This window comes from Hylobates moloch, unplaced genomic scaffold (assembly GCF_009828535.3).
Source record: "Hylobates moloch isolate HMO894 unplaced genomic scaffold, HMol_V3 SCAFFOLD_7, whole genome shotgun sequence".
NCBI lineage: Eukaryota > Metazoa > Chordata > Mammalia > Primates > Hylobatidae > Hylobates > Hylobates moloch.
In genome coordinates, this window is record NW_026652282.1 from 41712721 (window position 1) to 41719649 (window position 6929).

Consider the following 6929-nt stretch of genomic DNA (forward strand, 5'->3'; position numbering starts at 1 on the left):
CTTACCATATGACATGCCTGCTCCCATTTTGCTTTCCACCATGAGTAAAAGTTCCCTGAGACCTCCCCAGAAGCCAAGCAGATGCTGGCACCATGTTTGTGCGGCCTGCAGAACTGTGAGCCAATTAAACCTCTTTTCTTTATAAATTACCCAACCTCAGGTATTTCTTTTCTTTTCTTCTTTTTTTTTTCTTTGGCTGAGCACAGGGGACTTTACTGATGGTACACGACAAGGTGGGGCTCCCTAGGCCCCTCCCTCTTCAAGTGGTCTGCATGGAAACTGTGAGGAGGGGAGATTCAGTGTGGTAGGGGACTGAGTGTGGCAGGGACTCCCCAGCAGTGAGGGTCTCTCTCTTCCTCTTGTGCTCTCGCTGGAGGTGGTGGTCCAGGAGTCTTACTCCTTGGAGGCCATGTGGGCCGTGAGGTCCACCACCCTGTTGCTGTAGCCAAATTCATTGTCATACCAGGAAATGAGCTTGACAAAGTGGTCATTGAGGGCAATGCCAGCCCCAGCATTGAAGGTGGAGGAGTGGGTGACGCTGTTGAAATCGGAGGAGACCACCTGGTGCTCAGTTTAGTCCAGGATGCCCTTGAGGGGGGCCTTCAATGCCTGCTTCACCACCTTCTTGATGTCATCATATTTGGCAGGTTTTTCCAGACAGCAGGTCAGGGCCACCACTGACACATTGGCAGTGGGGACACGGAAGGCCATGCCAGTGAGCTTCCCATTCAGCTCAGGGATGACCTTTCCCACAGCCTTGGCAGCGTCAGTAGAGGCAGGAATGATGTTCTGGAGAGCCCCGTGGCCGTCACGCCACAGTTTCCTGGAGGGGCCATCCACAGTCTTCTGGGTGGCAGTGATGACATGGCCTGTGGTCATGAGTCCTTCCACAATACCAAAGTTGTCATGGATGACCTTGGCCAGGGGTGCTAAGTAGTTAGTGGTGCAGGAGGCATTGCTGACAATCTTGAGGTTGTTGTCATACTTCTCATGGTTCATGCCCATCACAAACATGGGGGCATCAACAGAGGGGGCAGAGATGGTGACCCTTTTGGCTCCCCCCTGCAAGTGAACCCCAGCCTTCTCCATGGTGGTGAAGATGCCAGTGGACTCCATGACATACTCAGCGCCAGCATCACCCCACTTGATTTTAGAGGGATCTTGCTCCTGAAAGATGGTGATGGGATTTCCATTTGATGACAAATTTCCCATTCTCAGCCTTGACGGTGCCATGGAATTTGCCATGGGTGGAATCATACTGGAACATGTAGACCATGTAGTTGAGGTCAATGAAGGGGTGTTGATGGCGACAATATCCACTTTAACAGAGTTAAACGCAACCCTGCTGACCAGGCGCCTAATACAACCAAATCCGTTGACTCCGACCTTCACCTTCCCCATGGTGTCTCATGGATGCGGCTGGCAATGCAGGAGAAGATGCGGTTGTCTGTCGAACAGGAGGAGCAGAGAGCCAGGTATTTCTTTACAGCAATGCAAGAATGACGTAATACAATGGCCACTTAACTAATCTCTAAGAAGATTTAGGCTTTTTCTACAGCTCTTGTCTTCTTCTGAGCCCTCACCAGAAATGACCTTTATGCTCCATTTACGGCAATCTAGGCTTTTTATAGTCTGCTCCTCTAAATTCTTCCAGCCTCTAACCATTACCCAATTTCAAAGGTGCTTCCACATTTTCAGGTATTTGTTATAACAATTGCCCCACTTCTCAGTACCAATTTTCTGTCTTAGTTCATTCTATGCTGCTATAACAGAATACCACAGACTAGGTAATTTTTAGTTAACAGAATTTATTTGGGTCATGGGTCTGGAATCTGGGAAGTCCAAGACTGAAGGGCCACGTCACATCTGATGAAGGCCTTCTCGCTGTATCATAACATAGCAGAAGGCATCACAGAGGAGAGACAGAGCAAGAGAGGGGGACAAACTCATCCTTTATAAGAACTCCACTCCCACAATAACGAACCCAGTCCCACATTAATCCTACTCGCCTCTCAAACTTAAAGGCCCCACCTAAACAATGTTCCACTGGGGATTAAGTTTCCAACACATGAATTTTGGGGGACACATTTAAACCAGGGGAACAAGAATACTGGGGAATATAAACTAGGGCTAACTTTATACCCAGGGAGTTTAGAGCCTGGAAAAGAAAATTTCATGACACAAACCATTGTTGCTTGCCTCAGCAGCTGATGTCTCAGTTTGCAGCAACACTAGAGGGTTCTGCAGTCTTCTACTTCAGTCTGGAAGGAAGAAAAGGGAGACAAATCTTTCAACTTTAATGTGAATTTCAAAGATGCACCAGGTATTTCTATTGACACTCCACAACATTCCCACTCTTATTCCCTTCCCTGGATTTCAGAGACTGGAGGCCTTGAGACAATATTTCTCAGACTCCCTTGCGAATGCAATCTCTGAAGAAAATTTGGAAGAGAGAAGGGAGCTAGAAGCCATACTTTTCCTCTAGCAGGAAGAGTAGATGTGAGTTTTCATAGCACCCTGTTAAACTCCTTTCTAAGCTAATCATTCTGGGGCCAATGGGATACTCATGCTATCAGCAATGGCTTTCTGCAGTTTTCTGACCTCTGGGTGGCAGAAACAATTTCCTGACCATGGTAATCCTGAAAGCTAGTTGTAAACCCTGAGCTATGCTCGTCCACGTTCTTTCTTACTTCCAGGAGTGATGATGACCAGGGTGCCTTGGAAGCCATTTTGAAGAGGGCAGAGATGATAACAGGCTGGGTCTACATGAAGGGGCACTGCCTGTCAATATGGAATACCCATGGTTGATTCTTGTGTGAGCAAGAAAGAGATTATATCTGAGCCATTAAATTTTGGGTCTAATCAGTAGTTTGGCCTAACCATAGTACTACAAAAGTTGTAGTATGCATCTAGTTACTGGTAGTTCCTGGAGTTTGTGGGCGGGCAACTGGGCTTACAAATGGTATCTGAGCATCTGAGAAGTTGCTGTAGTTACACTTTCCCCAGGATGGTAGCTGCATGAGAAAGCAGATTTCTGAAGGGAACCATTTTGACCTTTCTCCTAGTCGCAGTACAGTTGGATCCTCCCAGACAGCTAAATCATGTGTTCAGTACAGCATGGTGGGCAAGAAGATCTGGAATGAGGATCACCTTGTTTTTTCCTGCAAAGTAATGAATAATGTGATATTGAACAATGCCCATTCCTTTACTACTATTCTCCCCAGAAACCCTCATGCAACAGAGGAAGGAACGGGGGAGGGAGGAACACTGGCTAAGAAGTCAAGTGGAATGGGTCCTAGTTCCAGTCTGTTAATAACTCCCTGAAGAGTCTTTTCCCTCCTTGGGCCTCAGACTCTTCACCCCAGAAGGGAATTGTTAAGGGGTCTCAGAAGTGAGACTCAGAGAACACACCTGCTGTGTCTTTGTGTGTGTGTGTGTGTGTGTGTGTGTGTAGGTAGACATGTGTTTAAGGAAATTCTCCTGCTTGGAAGCCACAGCTGCTAAATCAGAGGGTTGCTCAAATCTTCTTTTGACTGAAAGCATAGTCTGAGGACCGGCAGTAATAGCATCGCCTGGGAGCTTGTTAGAAATGCAGAATTTCAGGCCCTTTACAGAAGTATTGAATCAGAATCCCCAATTTAACAAGATCCTTAAGGGGATACCAATGTGCATTCAAGTCTGAGATGCACTGCTCCAGAGGACCTGGGATAAGACAAATGTCAGCCTGAAAAAGGAATGGGATTTGAAGTCAGGAGACCTAAGTGTTAGCTTTAATTCTGGCACTCACTGGCTGTCCAAATTGAGCAAGTCATGTAATCACCCTGATCCTTTTTTTGTAAATGGGGTGCTCTAGTAACTACAGAATGGTGTCAAGATCAATGGTGTATGTTCTGGAGCCAAACTGTCTAACCTTAAATCTTGAGTTAATTTATCAGCTATGAAGCTTTTAGTGAGTTGCTTGATATCTGTGGGCTTCAGTCTCTTTATCTGTAAGATAGGGTATCATAATAATGACAAACATTGAGAATTTTAAAACGGGCTGGGTGCGGTGGTTCATGCCTGTAATCCCAGCACTTTGGGAGACTGAGGCGGGCTGATCACCTGAGGTCAGGAGTTCAAGACCAGCCTGGCCAACATGGCGAAACCCCGTCTCTACTAAAAATACAAAAATTAGCTGGGTATGGTGGCACGCGCCTGTAATCTCAGCTACTTGGGAGGCTGAGGCAGAACAATCGCTTGAATCCAGGAGGTGGAGGTTGCAGTGAGCCAAGATCACGCCACTGCACTTCAGCCTGGGTGACAGAGCGAGACTCTGTCTAAAAAAAAAAAGATTTTTAAATGAAGTAATTAATGTAAATCACATAGCACAAGGCCTGGCATCATCTAAATTCACTGTACATCTTATTATACTCTGACTTCCTGTACCATCTTTCAAGAACAGAAAGAGACCTCTAAAATAGAGCCACCTGGAGGCTGGCTGAAGACTCCCACCTTTGGTGTTTATCATAGTATACATACTTCTCAACAATGGGCACAGTCGCTCAAAGACTGGAGCTCTAACCTCTGAACTACCAGACAGGCATGAGATTGGCTTCATGGTATTATCTTAGGCCATCAGCCAGTTCCCTTGAATGTATTCCCCATTCCTTTGTTGTCTATTGCAGTTACACTCAAGTCTAGATACTCCCTTCCCTGTGAAAATCCACAAGGCAGCCATATACAGAGCAGTGCCATCCAGGTAGGAGATGACCACTTGTAACTGGCTTTCCTTTCCCTACAGGAACTCACACAGTTCAAAGAGTGGAATGTCATCAAGGCATTGCCTGATGGGCCTGTCACCACACTCACTGGAGGGAAAGGATCTAGGAAGAGGTAGGTTCCAGGGATCATTAGCAACATACCAAACCACAGCAAGAAACCAAGCATGACTCAACTCCTGCCCACTGTAATTACTCAGGACCTCTGCCCTTCAGATGTGGAAAAAGCCCAGCAGTGCCTTGCAGTAACTGCTGCTAAGGTCTGGAACTTCCTGAAAAATAACCTTGCAAGTCTTTTGCTACAGGGAGGCTCAAACTGGATTTCAGAAGGCCCACCCCACCAGGATGACTGAAACAAACTGTGGACTGGGTATCAATGCAAATAATATTGTAGCATCAGGAATAAATTTCAACTCAATAAGAAGCCTAATGTATGCATTTAAAAATGTCTGCAGGTGGATACAAGTGGTGATCCTGGGCAAAGTTGGTGCCAGGCACAGGCACAACTGTGCAAGGAAATGGCAAAAGGGAAGCCCACAGTATGGAAAAGTCCAAAAGGGGCACCAGCATGTTCCATAGTGTGGGAGAGAGGAAAATGAAAACACTATTTACCAGGTGCCTGCCAAGGGCTATTCCTGGGCCTGCAGCTCTAGAGATGTTCCTCTGAACAAAACAGGAGCCATCTATGACAGGTGGTGCTTGGCTATGGCAAAGAGGAGGGAACTTAAGCCCAACGAGTCAGTAAGTGATGGATTTGAGCCTTCTCTTCTAATGGATTAGTAGATCCCAACAGTCAATACGGTGGGGGGTTGGAAAAACTTTCCTGTGTTTCATGATACCCGAATGCCAATGTCATGAATGGCAAATGCTAGCATCCCAGTAATGGTGTGCCCTTCATGAAACCCCATCCAAAGATTCAGCCCCTTCTCCTAATGTTCAAGCACCTGTTCCTGCAGAATCGGGATATGAAGAGAGGCTGGCAAAGGCCACAAACCAGGTACTTCTGCAGCTCGCGGGCGGATGGAGGTTGGGGAGGTTTCTATGCTGTCCACAGGACACTGTCACACTAACTCTATTAACCCTTTCCTACCTAGAGATAATGATATGAGAAAAGAAGGTTATCAGTTCACCTCTCCTCTAGAAGTAAATAGGGTGGTATCTCTGAACCTGGCCTTCGTTACAGATGCAAATAAAATACAGAGTGGGCAATAATGCAATGCACATATGCCCAAGACAAAATGGGCTGGCACAAATAAGGAAAGGGGCTTCATTTCTGAGAATACCAGCTCCACTTAACACTGGATATTCTCCTGCCTATGGAAATCCACAGGGGCAGTTGCAGAGAGTGCTGCATGTTTCATAGTGTTGGGATAGGACAATGAAAACTAACATTTACCAGGTACCTGCCATGGGCTATTCCTGAGCTTGAGGCTCTAAAGATGTTCCTTTGAACAATAACAACAGCCATCTAGGTTAGGTGGTCCTTAGCTATGGCAGAAAAGAGGGGACTGAGGCCCAAGAAGCTAGTTAAGTGCTGGATTCCAGTCTTTTCTTCCAACGGATTAGTAGACACCAATGGCCCAGGCAGAGTGTTTCTTGATTTTTGAATACTAACATCATGAATAGCAAATGCTGGCATGGCAATAAGGGCATGCCCTGCATCTGGTCACATTCAAATCATCAATCCCTTCTCTTTCTGCATAAACACTTGATCTTACAGAATCAGGATATGGAGAGATGCTGGCCAGGGACACAGATCAGGTGCTTCTGCAGTTTGCAGTTTCTCTACTGTCCTCAGGACATATTAACCCTATCATACTATTAACCCTTTTCTGCCTAGTGATAGCGATATCTGAAAAGGTTATCAAATCACCTCTCCTCTAGAAATAAATAGGTTGGTATCTCTAAACCTGGCCATCAGTAACACATGCACATGAAATTCTGAATGAGCAGTAATTCACTGCTCACATGTCCAAGGGAAAACAGGCTCTTTTCCTGGGACTTGTACAGGAGGCTTGGAGAGGGTCACTTCCCAGGGTCTGGCTGTATTGAGTTTGCAGATTTGGGTTGTAACTCATCCAAACTATCTGAGAAATGCAAGTTAACCTGAGAGGAGAAAGAGAAAGCGGAAAAACACTCATGTTCAAATGGAAATTAAATACGTGTCTGATA

General features: G+C 46.0%; 1 pseudogene; it reads right to left on the minus strand.

The window, feature by feature from the left end:
- Positions 1-206: 206 nt before the first annotated feature.
- Positions 207-1401, minus strand: LOC116811629 (glyceraldehyde-3-phosphate dehydrogenase-like; annotated as a pseudogene).
- Positions 1402-6929: the final 5528 nt, after the last annotated feature.